Here is a 21,152-nt window from a genome sequence, read left to right as displayed (position 1 = left end):
GGACTTGTTTTACTGTGGATATAGATACTTTTGTACCTGTTTCCTCCAGCATCTTCACAAGGTCCTTTGCTGTTGTTCCTGAGCAGTATGATGGCTGCGTGGTCCCATGGTGTATATACTTGCGTACTATTGTTTGTACAGATGAACGTGGTACCTTCAGGCGTTTGGAAATTGCTCCCAAAGATGAACCAGACTTGTGGAGGTCTAACATTTTTTTTCTGAGGTCTTGGCTGATTTCTTTTGATTTTCCCATGATGTCAAGCAAAGAGGCACTGAGTTTGAAGGTAGGCCTTGAAATACATCCACAGGTACACCTCCAATTGACTCAAATTATGTCAATTATCCTAACAGAAGCCATGACCTAATTTTCTGGAATTTTCCAAGCTGTTTAAAGGCACAGTCAACTTAGTGTATGGAAACTTCTGACCCACTGGAATTGTGATACAGTGAATTATAAGTGAAATAATCTATCTGTAAGCAATTGTTGGAAAAATGACATGTGTCATGCACAAAGTAGATGTCCTAACTGACTTTCCAAAACTATAGTTTGTTAATAACAAGAAATGTGTGGAGTGGTTGAAAAACGAGTTTTAATGACTCCAACCTAAGTGTATGTGAACTTTTGAATTCAACCGTAACTACTTGAAAGAACGCAAATAGTATTTGAACCCAGGTCTGATGAGAGGGAGTAATGGTCAAGCTTTGTCCAACAGACAGACGTCCACTCCCTTCCCTTACCCTGACCAGGACATTGGCAGTCTCCCCTCTCTCCCCTCTGCGTGGTCGGTCGTAAATCCAGAGCATCCCCTGACGGATGCTCCAGATCTCCCAGAAGACCTCACTCTGAACCGTCTCTCTCCATACTTGGAGCTTAAAAAATACATTCCTTTACTGTCCATTTGACGGGCCGAACCACTGTCTTTTGTCTTCTCTTTTACATTTACATTTACATTTAAGTCATTTAGCAGACGCTCTTATCCAGAGCGACTTACAAATTGGTGCATTCACCTTATGATATCCAGTGGAACAACCACTTTACAATAGTGCATCTAACTCTTTTAAGGGGGAGGGGGGTTAGAAGGATTACTTTATCCTATCCTAGGTATTCCTTAAAGAGGTGGGGTTTCAGGTGTCTCCGGAAGGTGGTGATTGACTCCGCTGACCTGGCGTCGTGAGGGAGTTTGTTCCACCATTGGGGTGCCAGAGCAGCGAACAGTTTTGACTGGGCTGAACGGGAACTGTACTTCCTCAGAGGTAGGGAGGCGAGCAGGCCAGAGGTGGATGAACGCAGTGCCCTTGTTTGGGTGTAGGGCCTGATCAGAGCCTGAAGGTACGGAGGTGCCGTTCCCCTCACAGCTCCGTAGGCAAGCACCATGGTCTTGTAGCGGATGCGAGCTTCAACTGGAAGCCAGTGGAGAGAGCGGAGGAGCGGGGTGACGTGAGAGAACTTGGGAARGTTGAACACCAGACGGGCTGCGGCGTTCTGGATGAGTTGTAGGGGTTTAATGGCACAGGCAGGGAGCCCAGCCAACAGCGAGTTGCAGTAACACAGACCTGTCTCTTATACACATCTAGATGTGTATAAGAGACAGGTTGAACACCAGACGGGCTGCGGCGTTCTGGATGAGTTGTAGGGGTTTAATGGCACAGGCAGGGAGCCCAGCCAACAGCGAGTTGCAGTAATCCAGACGGGAGATGACAAGTGCCCTGTCTCTTATACACATCTAGATGTGTATAAGAGACAGGTTTCACGCCAAGGTTCTTAGCACTCTGGGAGGAGGACACAATGGAGTTGTCAACCGTGATGGCGAGATCATGGAACGGGCAGTCCTTCCCCGGGAGGAAGAGCAGCTCCGTCTTGCCGAGGTTCAGCTTGAGGTGGTGATCCGTCATCCACACTGATATGTCTGCCAGACATGCAGAGATGCGATTCACCACCTGGTTTTATCGGCCTAAATGAAACACTGGAAGCAAGAAGCTTATTGTTTCTTACAACAAGTATTGTTTGTTGTTGTTGTGAGAACCAAAAAGTAGATATCAGGAAGCTTTTATTTGTGAGGTTACATCAATGTGGTGTAGTAGTCACAGAAACGAAATATGAGAACTGAAATATCAGAATAAATATGACTTGATGTGATCTATAACCAGTAAACAAAGAACATGTAAATAGTGAAACAAGACATCGGGTAAAATAACCAAGAAAATGTGGATCCAGGGGATAGTATCTAGTGTAACAAGCATGGAGTTTGACTCCTGGAAGCAGATCACATGTAAAAACAGATCTCATATACAGCTGGAGTTTGCAAAGCTTTTAAGAGCCCAGAATAGTGATGTTTCCCATTAAGAAAAATTACCTTGTGGAAGTGTTTAGCTTTGGAATATCAAACACCAAATGACCTCTATCAAACATCACTGTTAGTATATGCCAACATACACAAATACTGGCTTGGAAAGCAGCTAACTATAATACTTGTAGGAATTTCATGTCTATACATATAATTGATTCAGGACTATCAAAACGTTTGTGTTGAATGCAAAAAATAGAACAATCTTGCTGTCAGGAAACCTTAACCTCAAGTGAGTTGTTAGGTGAACATCTGTTTTTTTGTGTATCACGATGTTGATATACTGTTACTTTATGGTCATTGACAGTGATGGTTAGTAGATAGAAGAGCAAGAAAAGTGCTTCTGTCACTTCCTATTGCTGAGATGGCTGTAAGGCTATCAAGCAAAGGAAGATTTCTGAGTGCAAGCAGTATGTTTATGTACACAGTTGTAATTGTTTGGTTGTTTTGCTGGCAGATTGTGGGTAGTAGGCATATCAGATATGGCAGGGGCACAAGTTTCCATCAAGTTAACAAATACACACTGCAGTTTGGCAGTAGACACAAGCGGAAGCGTCACTGACTCGCACCATAAAAAGAATTGCCTATCCACAGACTGGATAAATCTCATCAAACGCTTGTTTCAGGCTAACCGAGAGCCTTTCCTAAGTTTGTTGATCAGTTCGTTAGTGTTGGCCTCTCCTCGGTGCACCACGAAAGGAAACATTTAAGATTCTTAGCGTTCAACTTTTCAGCTATGTTGTCTACTTCAGTGTTTTGTTCCTTTGATGCTGCGTTGCAGCCAGGAGAGGAAGTGTTTAGCAGGATGCATGAGTGCGTGAGGAAGCTGCAGGATGCTCTGTCTGAGAAACGGTTTGAAAACGTATTGAAGCTGCAGGGGAGGCTGGCGCTGACATCGTGTGTCATCATATTTCTTACCGATCTGAGCTCGTATGCACGCGGTCATGCTATGGCTAGATAATCACACCTCGTAGTCTGTGGTCGACGCTAGATAGTGACTCTGTAGTCAAATGTATTTCCTCTTACACTCGCTGATGTTCTATGAAGTATGCAACAGCAGCATGGACACTCAATGCTCTTGGACATGTAAACTCCGCTATGTAGTCACAGTTCCTCTCTCTCTCACACTCTGTTCTAAGCATTTTCCAGGTGTCCATGCTGGATAATTCTTAGAAACTCATTGAGTGTGAGAGACTATGACTGGATATATCATGGCATTGTTGAATACTTGTTTTTGATTGGCTTGAAGGTCTTTCTAGAGTGTGCATTATTTCCCTTTATACAACTGGTGGGTCAAATCCTGGACGCTGATTGGTTAAAACCGCATTCCAGCCTGTGTCTATTCCACAAGTTACCACCAGCTAATGCTATAAGGTTGCAATGCCTATTTACTCTGTTCCATCTCACTGCACAATCCACTGTCTCATCAGCCCAGCCAAACAATTTATAAACTTGATCTCCACTCTAAAAAGCATTTAGACATTATCTCCCATTTATTTTAGACTAGCAATTTGGTTTTCAATAGCACACATTTGTATAAACCTTGCACTTGCAAAATTGTTTCAATATTCAGATTCGATCTCCAGCTGTCCCATAGTAATGAACGTGTCGGGATGAGACAGACAGGCGGGCAGCTTCACTCAGCCAGTCGAAATCATGAATCAGCATAATTTATAATGATATATACAAAGAAATAACAATAGAAAACAGCTTAAACAAATGCAAATGCAACTACTATGTTGTTATTCTGTCTGCACTGTTTCACATGACTGTAGGTTAGCCGAGGTTGGCGAACTAGCAAGCAAGCAAGGGATAAGAACGTTGCCAGCCAGAATGGCAATAGAACATTAAGAATGAACGAATGGGTCGCATACATAGATACAGAACAAAAATACTTAACGACTGGATCACGTCTCTGGCAACCGAACCGATAGAACTAATGAACGACCAGTCGGCTTTGGTAGCTATATGTATGTGTGTGCATGTGTCGGGTCTATATATCTTGTGGAAGGATGAAATAGTATGAATAAATTCAGCAAAAAATAAATAAATGAAAATATGTAAATCACTATTTGAATATGTTGGTAACCCGTGATAAAGTGATAATGACCTCGAAGCCTCAAAGTGTTTGTAGGACATATTGGCATGGTTTGCCGGCTCTCTACGTGCCAATATATCCTCCGAACATCGGCTTCTCAATCATTATCACTTAAATAACGCACAGTATATTTGTACGGTAGAATTCAATGGCTATAGTGCATGTTCTATGTTTGAGCTGTTTTTGAAAGCAAAAGTCGAATTAAAAACATTATTGGCATTGTTGAATTCGATTTTCATAATGGCAAGCTAGGACTGGTGGCTTGGTTAGCTACTAGCAAGTCTGTTTGGTTACCTGGCAACTACTGTAGCTACAGTTGAAGTCGGAGGTTTACATACACCTTAGCCAAATACATTTAAACTCAGTTTTTCACAATTCCTGACATTTAATCCTAGTAAAAATTCCCTGTCTCAGGTCAGTTAGGATCACCACTTTATTTTAAGAATGTGAAATGTCAGAATACTAGTAGAGAGAATGATTTATTTCAGCTTTTATTTCTTTCATCACATTCCCAGTGGGTCAGAAGTTTACATACACTCAATTAGTAGTTGGTAGCATTGCCTTTAAATTGTTTAACTATGGGTCAAACGTTTCGGGTAGCCTTCCACAAGCTTCCCAATAAGTTGGGTGAATTTTGGCCCATTCCTCCTGACAGACTGGTGTAACTGAGTCAGGTTTGTAGGCCTCCTTTCTCGCACACGCTTTTTCAGTTCTTCCCACAAATTTTCTATAGGATTTGAGTCAGGGCTTTGTTATGGCCACTCCAATACCTTGACTTTGTTGTCCTTAAGCCATTTTGAAACAACTTTGGAAGTATGCTTGGGTCATTGTCCATTTGGAAGACCCATTTGCGACCAAGCTTTAACTTCCTGACTGATGTCTTGAGATGTTGCTTCAATATATCCACATAATTTTCCTTCCTCATATGCCATCTATTTTGTGAAGTGCCCCAGTCCCTCCTGCAGCAAAGCACCCCCACGACATGATGCTGCCACCCCCGTGCTTCACGGTTGGGATGGTGTTCATCGGCTTGCAAGGCTCCCCCTTTTTCCTCCAAACATAACGATGGTCATTATGGCCAAACAGTTCTATCAGACCAGAGGACATTTCTCCAAAAGTATGATCTTTGTCCCCATCTGCAGTTGAAAACGGTTTCTTCCTTCCTGAGTGGCCTTTCAGGTTATGTCGAAATAGACTTGTTTTTACTGTGGACATAGATACTTTTGTACCTGTTTCCTCCAGCATCTTCACAAGAATCCTTTGCTGTTGTTCTGGGATTGATTTGCACTTTTCGCACAAGTACGTTCATCTCTAGGAGACAGAACGCGTCTCCTTCCTGAGCAGTATGTGTGGTCCAATGGTGGTTATACTTGCGTACTATTGTTTGTACAGATGAACGTGGTACCTTCAGGCAAAAAATTCTGAGGTCTTGGCTGATTTCTTTTGATTTTCCCATGATGTCAAGCAAAGAGGCACTGAGCTTGAAGGTAGGCCTTGAAATACATCCACAGGTACACCTCCAATTGACTCAAATGATGTAAATTAGCCTATCAGAAGCTTCTAAACCATGACGTCATTTTCTGGAATTTTCCAAGCTGTTTAAAGGCTCAGTCAACTTAGTGTATGGAAACTTTTGACCCACTGGAATTGTGATACAGTGAATGATAAGTGAAATAATCTGTCTGTAAACAATTACTTGTGTTACGCACAAAGTAGATGTTCTAACCGAGTCTAACCTAAATGTATGTAAACTTCCGACTTCAACTTTATCTAGTAAACTTAGTAGCTACTTCAGTGGATGTTGAACACATTTCAAGCGGCAAATATGTTCAATTTTAGCTATGGTATCAAAGGGATAATCAATTCGGGGCTCTATGCCTTCTCTGGAAAATAATAGATCTCTGTGGAAGGTCAGTTCCACTCCACTAGCGTGTCGTGGAACATCTCGGCGTTCATTATTTTCCATAGAACGCATCGCCCCTCAGCTTTGGATATATACTGACCAAAAATATAAACGCATCATGTGAAGTGTAGGTCCCATGTTTCATGAGCTGAAATAAAAGACCCCAGAAATGTTCCATTTGCACAACAATGTTGCATAAAATGTTGTGCACAGATTTGTGTACATCCCTGTTAGTGAGCATTTTATCCTTTGTCAAGATAATCCATCCACCTGACAGATGTGGCATATCAAGAAGTGGATTAAACAGCATGAATATTACCCACGTGAACCTTGTGCTGGTGACAATAAAAGTGCAAAATGTGCAGTTTTGTCACACAACACAATGCCACAGATGTCTCACGTTTTGAGGGAACAAGCAATGGGCATGCTGACTGTGGGAATGTTCACCAGAGCTTTTGCCAGAGAATTGAAAGTTCATTTTTCTACCAATCTCATTTTAGAGAAATTGGCAGTATGTCCAACCGGCCTCACAACCGCAGACCATGTGTATTCACACCAGCCCAGGACCCCCACATCTGGCTTCTTCACCTGCAGGGTTGTCTGAGACCGTCCATGTAACGTCCTGACCAGAGTTCTTATGTGTTTTGCTTGTTTAGTGTTGGTCAGGACGTGAGCTGGGTGGGAATTCTATGTTGTGTGTCTAGTTTGTCTGTTTCTGTGTCCAGCCTAATATGGTTCTCAATCAGAGGCAGCTGTCAATCGTTGTCCCTGATTGAGAATCATATATAGGAGGCTTGTTTTGTGTGGGGAGTTTGTGGGTGATTGTTTCCTGTCTCTGTGTTTGTGTTCTGCACCAGATAGGACTGGTTTCGGTTTTCACAATTATTGTTTTTGTTGTTTGTAGTGTTCACACATTCTTTATTAAATATGTTGAACACTAGCCGCGCTGCATTTTGGTCCTCTCCTTCACCAATGGAAGAAAACCGTTACAGTCCACCCAGACAGTTGATGAAACTGTGGTTTTGCACTCCCGGAGAATTTCTGCAAAAACAGTCAGAAACTGTTTTAGGGAAGCACATTTGCGTGCTTGTCGTACTCACCAGAGTCTTGACCTGACTGCAGTTCGGCATCGTAACAACGAACACAATTGCATTTTATCAATGGCAATTTGAATGCACAGAGATACCGTGAAGAGATCCTGAGGCCCATTGTCGTCTCATTCATCCACCGCCATCACCTCATATTTCAGGAGGTTAATGCACGGCCCCATGTCGCAAGGATATGTACACAATTCCTGGAAGCTGAAAATGTCCCATTTCTTCCATGGCCTGCATACTCACCAGACATGTCACCCATTGAGCATGTTTGGGATGCTCTGGATCTACGTGTGTACGACAGCATGTTCCAGTTCCTGGCAATATCCAGCAACTTTGCACAGCCATTGAAGAGGAGTGGGACAACATTCCATAAGCCACAATCAACAGCCTTATCAACTCTATGCGATGGAGATGTCGCGCTGCATGAGGCACATTGTGGTCACATCAGATACTGACTGGTTTTCTGATCTACGCTCTACCTTTTTTATTAAGGTATCTGTGAACAACAGATGCAAATCTGTATTCCCAGTCATGTGAAATCCATAGATTAAGGCCTTATTAATGAATTTCAATTGACTGATTTCCTTATATGAACTATAACTCAGTAAAATCTTTGAAATTGTTGCATGTTGTGTTTATATTTTTGTTCAGTGTACACGGCTCTTGGACATGCAGACTGTGTTAGACTCTGCCATGTAGTCATAGTTCCTCTCAAGTTCCTTAGTTGGATAGTGCGTGCAGACCAAGGCCATGTGAAGACATTATCATCTGACTTCACTGTACTGTAGTCACAAGGGCTTTGCAAACCCAGCAATGAAGGAAATGTCTGTCTGGAATTCACATGAAAACACACTATGGCACAATTCACATGGTTCACCCACTTCAAACAATCTGACAAACCCACATCCACATAAGTTTGACTTGAACCACACACACACACACACACACACACACACACACAGCGAGCAGATGCCAATATATTCTCCAAACATCGCCTTCGGGGGCATTATCAGTTTCATACAACAGGTTACTCAGTGGTGTAAAGTACTTTAGTAAAAATATTTAAAGTACTACTTAAGTAGTTTTTTGGGGTATCTGTACTTTACTTTGCTATTTATATTTTTGCCAACTTTTACTTTTACTTCACTACATTCCTAAAGAAAATAATGTACTATTTACCCCATACATTTTCACTGACACCCAAAAGTACTTGTTACATTTTGAATGCTTAGCAGGACAGAAAATGATTAAGTTCACACACTTATCAAGAGAACTTCCCTTGTCATCCCCACTGCCTTTGATCTGGCAGACTCAGTAAACACAATGCTTTGTTTGTAAATGTTTTATCCGTAAATTTAAAAAACAAGAAAATTGTGCTCTCTGGTTTGCTTAATATTTGGACTGTTTTATTATTCGTAATTTAACTTTTACTTGTGATACTTAAGTATATTTGAGCAATTACATGTACTTTTTATACTTAAGTGTATTTAAAACCAAATACTTTTACTTCTTCTCATGTAGGATTTTACTGGGTGATTTTCACTTTTACTTGACATTTTCTAATTTAGTTATCTTTCCTTTTACTCAAGAATGACAATTCGGTACTTTTTCCACCACTGGGGTTACCAACATATTCAAATAATGATTTACATATTTTCATTTTTTTTTTTTTTTTTTAATCAGATCATGTGGCTTGCCTGAGTTTGCCTCTGTGTTCAACTTGACCAAGAAAACAATGATTTATATTTGATTAGCCCTGTTGTACTGCCCTGGTTTGTTTTGAGGGAGAGAAAAACATCTTACTTCCTGCCAGTAGCTTTTGAGCTCCTGGTGTAATGTGTTGGAATAATCCCCATGTAAGGAAACATAAAGTTTCGCCCATTAAAATGTTTTCAATAACAGCCGGGACTCTCTGGTGAGGCTGGAGCAGGTGTGACGGCACATTTCTCGTCAGCTCATCTAGCGACCCCAAGGTCCCAGGAGTTAAAGCTGTACCTGTTGACGTTTTCTGATAGATGACTGTTCTGTTCCGTTCACTTCAATAATTGCAGGATGATGATTTATTCTGCAGAGGTTTCTGATATCCCTTTCATACACAGACCCGTACACAAAATGAGTGTTAAAGTGATGTCGCCTTGTCCCCTTAATAATCAAATCAAATTGTATTTGACACGTGCTGAATGCAAACTTACAGTGAAACGATTACTTACAAGCCCTTAATAATGAATCCAAGTGTGTGACATGGTGGAGGGGACCAGTAACTATATGATCAAACTTTATCAATGTAGAAGCAACAGTCATTGTTTCATACTTTGGTCATCATACTTTCATCTGGTTTCCTTCAAATATCATCCAATCATGAAAAACATGATTTTGTTTGTTTAAAAATACTTTTAAAAATACCTTTAAAAATACTATATGATCATTGGTGCAGGCTACATACCCTTCCTAGTGTTAAAAAGGCTAAATGACATGTTATTGCATAACACAAAGTGTTAATTCCCTAACATTGACAAAGTATAACAGCATCAGCACTAAGCACAGTGTTCATTTAACACCGTCAGTTTTCATTTAACACTGGAGAATTTGCCGTGTATAAACATTGCCTTACATTTTTACACATAATATACCACATCTTCTGTCTGAAATGGGTATGAGTAACTTTAGTGGAGAGTATTTTTCCATCACGTGACCTGGCAGTTGTTGTGGGGCATCAGGAAGGAGCAGAGGGGAAGTGGGGTGAGGGAGAGAGGGGAAGGGGTGGGCAGGAGATCTAGGGTTGTTGGGGTGAGAAGAGGGAGGAGGATGGTGGGGGGAGGAGGTGAAGGAGGAAAGAGGAAGTAGGTGGATGGGGGTAGATTACAGTATCTTCACTTGAGCACAACAACATGAACAACAACAGTGGGGAAAAGAGGCTAAAGAGAGGCTAAAGAGAGGCCAGACACTAGTTAGAGCAGCCAGGACCGTTAGGTTCACAAATATGCAGCTCAGCTCAGAGGAAAGTCGAGCTCTTCAAAAGGCAACACATAGGCTGGTGAATACTGGGTAAAACAAATGTGTTTGCTGTTTTCATGTGCTATTTATGGAATTCTTATGGAATTTTCTGATAATGTAATTATTTGGTTATGGAAAATTGTTGTTCTGGTGTGCCTCTTGATGGTATTAAACTAAGTTATCCTTTTTAACACTATGCTGTCATATCAACACCCCACCATTACACACACACACACACACACACACACACACACACACACACACACACACACACACACACACACACACACACACACACACACACACACACACACACACACACACACACACACACACACACACAGGTCAGGATCAGAGGTAGTCAGCAGATTCTCAAGACCCCTGAGTGGTGACAAAGTGTGTGTGCGCATAGGTGTGCGTGTGTGCACGCATGTTTTGTGCATCCGTTTTGTGCATCCGGCCGTGGGTTTCTGTGTGTGCTTCAGGTGCATCAGACTGCACCAGAGCAGTGATCAGACCAGACCCTATATCCTCTCACCCCCCAGCAGGCTAGGTTAGGGCCCATCCATCACCTTGGCATCATACTGAGATGATGTGCAGGCTGCACGGGGCACCTCGTTCACATTAACCACAATCCTCAGCTATAGCAGGGCAACACGCAATGCTCTACAGAGCCTCCACTGTATTGCCATTTTGTTCTCCTCCAAGACATGCTTTTTTCCCCCACGAAATGTTCTTCTGATCTAGGCCAGGAGGGCAACAAGCAATGGACGCTTGATGTTTTTTCTTAAGGACAAATGCTTTTTTTCTCTTAGAAATGAGCTTTTTAACCAGGGAACGTTAGAAACCTGTGAAGCACTTAATCATTTTCTACGATGGAATTTAAGCCAGAAGGGCAACACACAATCCACTGCGTGCTCATGCTTTTCTTCAAGACAAATATTGTTTTCTTCGACTTTCGCTTTTGAACTAGGAACCTACCTGGAAAGTACTTAGAAGTACTTCATGATGGATCGACCTGGGTTTTGTTTATGACCCTGAACTGTGACCCATGGAACCCTGGAAGTTCACACAGCTCCTACACTGAGTTATTTCTGGACGTAGCGATGTCACTTACAGCAATAAGCTAACTGAATACACACACCAATTGTTCAAATCAAATGGAGGAGGACAAAAACTGGATTCTATCCCAGCCACCCCCAACGACATCTGACAGATGATTATCAAATCAAATCAAAGTTTATTTGTCACATGCGCCGAATGGTTACTTACAAACCCTTAACCAACAATGTAGTTGTAAGAAAAAGAAGTGCGAAGTAAAAAATACAGGCTATATACAGGGGGTACAGAGTCAATGTGCGGGGGCACCGGTTAGTTGAGGTAATTGAGGTAAAATGTACATATAGGTAGAGTTATTAAAGTGACTATGCATAGATAGTAAACAGAGAGTAGCAGCAGCGTAAAAGAAGGGGCGGGGGGGGGGGGGGTGGGTGGTAATGCAAATAGTCTAGGTAGTCATTTGATTAGCTGTTCAGGAGTCTTATGGCTTGGGGGTAGAAGCTGTTAAGAAGCCTTTTGGATCTAGACTTGGCGCTCCGGTACCGCTTGCCGTGCGGTAGCAGAGAGAGCAGTCTATGACTAGGGTGGCTGGAGTCTTTGACAATTTTTAGGGCCTTCCTCTGACACCGCCTGGTATAGAACTTAAAACTTTCCACCTTCTCCACTGCTGTCCCGTCAATGTGGACAGGGGGGTACTCCCTCTGCTGATTCCTGAAGTCCACGATCATCTCCTTTGTTGACGTTGAGTGAGAGGTTGTTTTCCTGACACCACATTCCGAGTGCCCTCACCTCCTCCCTGTAGGCTGTCTCGTCGTTGTTGGTAATCAAGCACACTACTGTTGTGTCATCTGCAAACTTGATGATTGAGTTGGAGGCGTGCATGGCCACGCAGTCATAGGTGAACAGGGAGTATAGGATAGCTATAGGCTGAGCACGCACCCTTGTGGGGCCCCATTGTTGAGGATCAGCGAAGTGGAGATGTTGTTTCCTACCTTCACCACCTGGCCACCTGGGGGCGGCCCGTCAGAAAGTCCAGGACGCAATTGCACAGGGCGGGATTGAGACCCAGAGCCTCAAGATTAATGATGAGCTTGGAGGGTACTATGGTGGTGAATGCTGAGCTGTAGTCAATGAACGGCATTCTTACATAGGTATTCCTCTTGTCCAGATGGGATAGGGCATTGTGCAATGTGATGGCCATTGCATCGTCTGTGGACCTGTTGGGGCAGTATGCAAACTGAAGTGGGTCTAGGGTGGCAGGTAAGGTGGAGGTGATATGATCCTTGACTAGTCTCTCAAAGCACTTCATGATGACAGAAGTGAGTGCTACGGGGCAATAGTAATTTAGTTCAGTTATCTTTGCCTTCTTCGGTACAGGAACAATGGTGGCCATCTTGAAGCATGTGAGGACAGCAGACTGGGATAGGGAGTGATTGAATATGTCGATAAACACATCAGCCAGCTGGTCTGCGCATGCTCAAAGGACGCGGCTAGGGTAACATGTTTAAATGTCTTACTCACGTCTGCCACGGAGAAGGAGAGGGGCCCGCAGTCCTTGGTAGCGGGCCGCGTCGGTTGCACGGTATTATCCTCAAAGCGGGCAAAGAAGGTGTTTAGTTTGTCTGGAAGCAAGACGTCTGTCTCCGTGACATGGCATGGTTTTCTTTTTGTAGTCTGTAATTGCCTGCAGACCCTGCCACATACGTCGTGTCTGAGCCGTTGAATTGCGACTACACTTTGTCTCTATACCGACGTACATAGACTTTGTCTATATACGGTCCTTAGCTTAATGATGAGCTTTGAGGGCACTATGGTGTTGAACGCTGAGCTGTAGTCAATGAATAGCATTCTCACATAGGTGTTCCTTTTGTCCAGGTGGGAAAGGGCGGTGGAGAGTGCAATGGAGATTGCATCATCTGTGGATCTGTTGGGCCGGTATGCAAATTGGAGTGGGTCTAGAGTTTCTGTGATAATGTTGTTGATGTGGGCCTTGACCAGCCTTTCAAAGCACTTCATGGCTACAGACGTGAGTGCTACGAGGTCGGTAGTCATTTAGACAGGTCACCTTAGTGTTCTTGGACAGAGGGACTGTGGTGTTCTGCTTGAAACATGTTGGTATTACAGACTCAGTCAGGGACAGGTTGAAAACGTCAGTGAAGACACTTCCCAGTTGGTCAGCGCATGCTCGGAGTACAAGTCCTGGTAATCCGTCTGGCCCTGCGGCCTTGTGAATGTTGACCTGTTTGAAGGTCTTAGTGCATCCCAAGTGGCGTTTTGTGTGTGTGTGTGTGTGTGTGTGCGTGCGTGCGCGTGCGTGCGTGTGCGTGCATGTCTGTGGGATTCTAAAATGGAAGCATCTTCTCATATTCCTTCAGCACATCCGTTTCCAATCCAATTTCAGCGTTGGGAAGTGAGCTGGATAATGACCTGAGCCGAGATCGGGGCTGCTGTGATAGTTTCCGGGTTAGCCCAGGAGGATTTGGGGGTTCTCTCTCCCTCTCTCATGTGAGAAAGCCCTAACATTTCCATATCGAGTAGCAGGGTCGAAACTGGACATCCGATGCCTGCTGGTACACTCTCTTCTGTAGAGAATTCATCCCATCGGCTGTCTATATGCTGTACTTAGCAATGTTACTGTGTCGAACAGAACATCGTACAGTGTGTTGTACAGATCATTACAACGTATTTCAGTGTAGCAGGAAAAGGAAACAGCTTTGTGCATCCCAAGTGGGTTGTTCTGCTCTGAGGCTTATGAAACGGACCATAAAAATGGACAAGGTATGAAATCCCAAAAAACGGCTTGTAAAACGTTACTATATCATTCAATAAAAGGGTAAAGGGAATAAGTGCGTTAGTGAGTTCTTGTTTATTACATCACCTTTATCTGCCATCGCCACGCAGAACTGATCTTCTCTTTCCTCATCCCTTGTTGTCCGTTAAACCTTGATAGGCCCACTGCAATATTATATATGCAGAGATAACAAAGCTTATACAGTCTATTGTTTGATAGTCTACACGTTGGCACCACATATAGGACAATCTGCTACAGTATGGGTATGGTTTATAAATCCATTTACAGTCGACAGTTTATTGTGGACCATGGACCGTTTACTCACAAACATTGCTGCCCACTGACTCTCTCAAATTCCACTCATGACTATTTGCTCTAGGTCGCCTAAGGGGAGATGGAGGATGTGAACACTGTGACCTCATGAAGGGATGTATTTTTAGTCTCTCCGTGAAATGTCTAATCAAGCACAGCTCTCTTTAGACTGCCTAGGGCCCAGCTGTGTGCTGTAAGTTAGCTCCGCTGATCAGCACTTTTTGAGCATGCATCTGCTGTTAATGTTTGGATGTGGGTTTGGAATAGGGTGTGGGTGTGTGATAGAACATAATTGGGGATGGATGGGGAGTTTCGAGTCGACCCCTGTCCCCCTGATTGGAGGGGGGGATTCTGGGATGAAAGCCTTGACAACCGGCAGGGAGTATTATGTCATTCCGTGGGCGGCGACTTGTATTCCTATTCCTTGTTCCGGGCCAATAAAAATCAGCGCTCCAAGGAATACATCTGGAGGTTCCAGTTCCAGTATGGAATCGGATATGGCAGGCAGCTCTATGGACTCGATATACATTTACATCCACACACAGTGAATGAATGGGAATAGTCCCAATTGAATGAATAAGTCAATGGGAGAGGTTTCAATTGACATTCAATCGAGGCATTATGTTACGGTATGGTTTCCATTGTTGTCCATGTTTAATGTACAGCATCCTCTGCCTACATACTTTACAGCTAACACTTGACTGGACCCACAGGAGTCAGCTTATGTTTACTCAGCCCCATCTTCATTGTATATTAAAACGGATAGTAAAACCTACACACGCATCCAATTACTTTACTTAGAGATTGATGAGGAGGGCCTATAGATAAATAGGCACATCTATGAGTAGAGATGACTTTGTAGCTTAATTATATAACCATCAAACAGTGACTAAGCAAGTAGATGAATTGCTGACAACGTAAGGAGGTGAGCGCAGCAGAAGTTGAAGCCACTCCATGCCAACAAATGGAAGAGAGTCTGGCTGAGACGGAATCCATCTCATTAGAGAGCAGAGCAGTGTGCTGCTGACGTATCTGAATCCTGTCACTGGTCGGAAGGGTCAAACACTAGCCAACTGATTCAGTATCAGTTTTATCACATCATTCTTTCTCAGCCTGAACTGAGTTAGTGACCATCGTCTGCTTAGGAGGGTGAAATGCCAGACATTGAAAAGTTTGTCGGCTCCATATGTTGGAATGGACCAGCAGCACCTCTGCCAGATGACTGATTTAGGATAAGTTTCATCCAATTATCAAGGCACACCTCACCGCTAGCCTGAACTGATTTGATGACCAGAGAGAGCTACCTGGGAGGGTCAAATGTCAGATGCTGATATAGGATCAGTTTTAACATGGCCCACCACCCTCTTGACTTTTTCCACATTTACTCTAAATTTTATTTAAAATGTATTCTTCATCAATCTACAGTACACACAATACCCCATAATGACAGAGCAAAAACAGGTTTTTAGAAATATTTACAAATGTATTACAAATAAAAAAACTGAAAACACATTTACATAAGTATTCAGACCCTTTACTCTGTACTTTATTGAAGCACCTTCGGCAGCGATTACTGCCTCGAGTCTTCTTGGGTATGACACTACAAGCTTGGCACACCTGCAGTTTCTCAAATTCTTCCCTGCAGATCCTCTCAAGCTCTGTTAGTGTCACGCCCTGACCTTAGAGAGCCTTTTTATGTCTCTATTTGGTTTGGTCAGGGTGTGATTGGTCTTTTGTTGTTTGGTTTTAATAAAGAAGCATGAACACGTACCACGCTGCACCTTGGTCTCATCCTTCCGACTAGCGTTACAGAACATCCCACCACAAACGGACAAAGCAGCGTGGTAAGGAGGACTGGACATGGGAGGACATCCTGGATGGCAAAGGATCCTGGACGTGGGAGGAGATCCTAGTCGGAAGGGAACAGGTGGAAGCAGCTAGGAAGGCGGAGGCAGCTAGAAAGGGGGCCCAGCGTTACGAGGGGACACGGCTAGCACGGAAGCCCAAGAAGCCACTCCCCCAAAATTTTGGGGAGGGGGGGGAACACGAGGAGATTGGCTGAGTCAGGTTGGAGACCTGAGCCAACTCCTCATGCTTACCGTGGGGAGAGTGTGACTAGTCAGGCCCCATGTTATGCGGCTCTGCGCAGTGTGTCTCCAGTGCGCACTCATAGCCCGGTGCGCTATATTCCAGCTCCCCGCATCGGCCGGGCTAGAGTGGGCATCCAGACAGGACGGATGGTGCCGGCTCAGCGCATCTGGCCTCCAGTGCGTCTCTTCGGTCCAGGATATCCTGCGCCGGATCTGCGCACTGTGTCTCCGGTGCGTGTCCACAGCCCAGTACGTCCTGTGCCAGCACCTCGCAGTTGCCGGGCTAGGGTGAGCATCCAGCCAGGAAGGGTGGTGCCAGCTCTACGCTCCAGACCTCCAGTGCGCCTCCTCGGCACAGTATATCCTGCGCCGGCTCTATGCACAGTGTCTCCGGTGTGCTCTCACAGCCCAGTGCGTCCTGTGCTAACGCCCCGCAGTTGCCGGGCTAGGGTGAGCATCCAGCCAGGACGGGCTGTGCCAGCTCTGCTCTCATGACCTCCAGTGATGATCCATGAGGTGGAGCAGGGTCTACGTCCCGCACCAGAGCCGCCACCGCGGATAGATGCCCACACAGAACCTCCCCTATAGGTTCAGGTTTTGCGGCCGGAGTCCGCACCTTTGGGGGGGGTACTGTCACGCCCTGACCGTAGAGAGCCTTTTTATGTCTCTATTTGGTTTGGTCAGGGTGTGATTTGGGTGGGCATTCTATGTTCTTTATTTCTATGATTTGTGTTTCTATGTTTTGGCCGGGTATGGTTCTCAATCAGGGACAGCTGTCTATCGTTGTCTCTGATTGGGAATCATACTTCGGCAGCATGTTTTGCCACCTTAGGTTGTGGGATGTTGTTTTTTGTTAGCTCTGTGTAGCCTTCAAGACATGAAGTTCGTTGTTCTTTTGTTGTTTTGTTTGGTGTTCGGTTTTAATAAAGAAGCATGAACACGTACCACGCTGCACCTTGGTCTCATCCTTCCGACGAGCGTTACAGTCAGGTTGAATGGGGAGCGTTGCTGCACAGCTATTTTCAGGTCTCTCCAGAGATGTTCGATCGGGTTCAAGTCCGGGCTCTGGCTGGCCACTCAATGACATTTAGTTGTTCCGAAGCCACTCCTGCGTTGTCTTGGCTGTGTGCTTAGGGTTGTTGTCTTGTTGGAAGGTGAACTTTCGCCCCAGTCGGAGGTCCTGAGAGCTCTGGAGCAGGTTTTCATTAATGATCTCTGTACTTTGCTTCGTTCATCTTTGCCTCAATCCTGACTAGTCTCCCAGTCCCTGCCTCTGAAAAACATCCCCACAGCATGATGCTGCCTTCACCATGCTTCACCGTAGGGATGTTCCCAAGTTTCCTCCAGATGTGATGCTTGGCATTCAGTTCAATCTTGGTTTCTTCAGACCAGAGAATCTTGTTTCTCATGGTCTGAGTCTTTAGGTGCCTTTTGGCATGCTCCATGCGGGCTGTCATGTGCCTTTCACGGAGGAATGGCTTCTGTCTGGCCACTCTACCATAAAGGCCTGATTGGTGGAGTGCCGCAGAGATGGTTGTCCTTCTGGAAGGTTCTCCCATGTCCACAAGAGCATCAGGTTCTTTTGTCAACTTCTTCCATTTATGAATGATGGAGGCTACTGTGTTCTTGATTATCTTCAATGCTGTAGAAATGTTTTGGTACCCTTTCCCTAGATCTGTGCCTCAACACAATCCTGTCTTGGAGCTCTACAGACAATTTCTTCGACCTCATGGCTTGGTTTTTGCTTTGACATGCGCTGTCAACTGTGGGACCTTATATAGACAGGTGTGTGCCTTTCCAAATCAATCCAAATCCAAATCAATGTCTTAATCAATTGAATTTACCACAAGTGGACACCATTCAAGTTGTAGAAACATCTCAAGGATGATCAATGGAAACCTGAGCTCAATTTCGAGTCTCATAGCAAAGGGTCTCAATACTTACGTAAATAAGGTATTTCTGTTTTTTTTATTTAATACATTTGCAAAAACTTCTAAAAACGTTCACTTTGTCATTATGGGATATTGTGTGTAGATTGCTGAGTTTTTTTGTTATTTAATCCATACTTTCCTAAGGCACTGTATATAACTGCCATAACTATTGTTTAAAAGCATGTTTGAGCTAAATCCCTTGTCCTTTGTACAAATAAACTCACATATTTGGGTGGCAGCGAGCCTAGTGGTTAGAGCGTTGGGCCAGTAACCGAAAGGTTGCTAGATCAAATCCCTGAGCTGACAAGGTAAAAATCTGTCGTTCTGCCCCTGAACAAGGCAGTTAACCCACAATAATTGTGCATTCATTTCAGTACAAATTAAGCTCGTAACAGGGTTGACACTTAGATAACAGGGTTGACGGAACAACATATTTTACCATGTCATCTGTGTACCTTTTCAAATTAAGATATAAACATCCCCATGTAATCAGAAACATAGGTCTAAGGAACATAGATTAACGTTTAACAAGTTTGGACCACACTTGGTTCAGAATTTCAACTCAGCAGCAGTTGTTGGTGGTGTCATGATATCTGTAAATAAAGCATTCACATAGTTAAATCAGTGTTAAGTTTTGCATGAGTTTAATAACTTTAGTTCAATCGTTTCCTCCTAATCATTTAAAAAAGAAAGAAAGTTGAAGCTCATTTACTTTATTTCTAAACAAAAAAAAACGTACAAATGATATTTGGAGAACAACAAAAACAAGCAAAAATGACCCTGACCCTCAGTCGATCTACAAATACATTGCCTATTAGCTGTAGCTGTTCAGTCAGTTGTAATGATGACTCTTTTCTCAAATCACATAGCGTTCACATTTGTATTCCTAGGCATTACTAATTAAGCTCCGCACACAGAGGATTGTATTATCACATTCACGTGAAATGTTAGAATATTACTTACGATTCTGTATTAATATCAGTGATGTAGTGGTAAAAAAGGTGGGTCATGGGTAAACTATAAACTCCAGTGGGCGATCGAGGTAAGACGAACAATGTTTATAACTGTATTTTTTGCATTTTGAATGCATTTTAATTTAGGCCTATAGGGGAAAGCTGTTCATATTGGGGGATATGTTCATATTGAAACATGTTTTTTTTTAGTTCCTAACTTGTTTGATGAGGTTAGTACAGGTTTTCTCAGGGACATACTGAATGACAAGATAGACTCAGGACAGAACAAAGCTGGTGCAAAGTACAGCTCTTTCTCGAAAAAGTTGCTTCCTAAGATAACCACTCAAACTCAGGACAGAGGTGGTGGTGGTGATGATGCAAAGAAAAACGGAGACTGATGAACAACCATGTCTAGTTTGGTCTCGGGGACTTGGGAGCATTCACGCTCAGGAAAGAGATGAGCTGGTGCAAAGAGAATGACTCGTTCGGAGGAAGGGCCATGGTGTCCAAGTGGGTGCGGTGTACAGACCACTTAATATGTTTAATAAGAGGTCTCTATAAAAGGCTTGTTTGACAGAATGTGCGCCACCAAAGTAGATGAAGCACTGGAACTGGAGAGGGGCCTGGAAATGGGAACACTTACAGTACATACCGTGAGCTTTGTAAGGAAGGCCTGTGGCTAACTGGTTGCACATGAACCATTCATATGAACCATTTCTGCTCTGCTCTCTGACACACACTACAGTAGAGTGCAGTACAGTACACTGATCCCTCTGTTTGCTTCTGTTTGTCTGTTACAAATACATCATGGACTAACCCAGCAAACCATAATTGGTTCTGTGAATGTTCCCAGCACATTCATTGGGTTGCCCCAAAAGTTCTAATAACATAAAGACGGTCCAGTTGTGCTGGTGATTATATAATGTTTGTATAAAACATTCGCCTGATGTTGCAAGAACGTTCCCAGAACACATTTTTGTCTGTTCTTTAAAGATTCCCAGAATATTTCAAGGTTGTGTGAACGTTAGGAGAACATTGCTGTAATGAACCATTTCTATTGCTCCCACATTTTCTTTTGCGGCAGTATGTTCTAAAACCATTACTAGGACATTGTGTTACTACATTACCTGGAAACCTAATAAGAACCATTTGGGAAATGTTCTGTGGTGGCTGTTACAGATGTGGTGCACAACATATTAGTGAATGTTAGAACTTTCCAAGAATATTTCATTTGAAACGTTTTCTGAAAAAAATAACATTTTGTTATGAAAAACGTTATTTTAATGTTTTGGGATGTTATCTTAATGTTAGATAAAACCCTAACTAGAACGTAATGGGAATTTCAACTAATGTCCAGGGAATGTTCCGGGTTTGCTGGGAAGGCTTCCTGCATAGATCTGTGTCTAACTCCAAGCGTAGTATAAAGTGAATATTAACTTTCACAGTTGATCTCCATATACTGTAGGATACTACAGTATGTTAGTGGTATGTTTGGCTGTGGGATCTTCAATCATACTCATTAGAGGACAAGTGTCCTCTGTGTGTTACTGTGTTTGGTCTTTGTGTTTCGTCACCCCTA

General features: G+C 43.4%; 1 protein-coding gene across 1 annotated transcript in view; it reads left to right on the top strand.

The window, feature by feature from the left end:
• The window catches only part of itga1 (integrin, alpha 1), a 70,203-nt gene that overhangs the window by 11,583 nt on the left and 37,468 nt on the right, over positions 1-21,152 (top strand). The gene's annotated exons all lie outside the window — the stretch shown is intronic.

Source organism: Salvelinus sp. IW2-2015, linkage group LG4q.1:29, assembly GCF_002910315.2.
Source record: "Salvelinus sp. IW2-2015 linkage group LG4q.1:29, ASM291031v2, whole genome shotgun sequence".
NCBI classification, from domain to species: domain Eukaryota; kingdom Metazoa; phylum Chordata; class Actinopteri; order Salmoniformes; family Salmonidae; genus Salvelinus; species Salvelinus sp. IW2-2015.
This window is presented reverse-complemented; position numbering and strand designations above follow the sequence as displayed.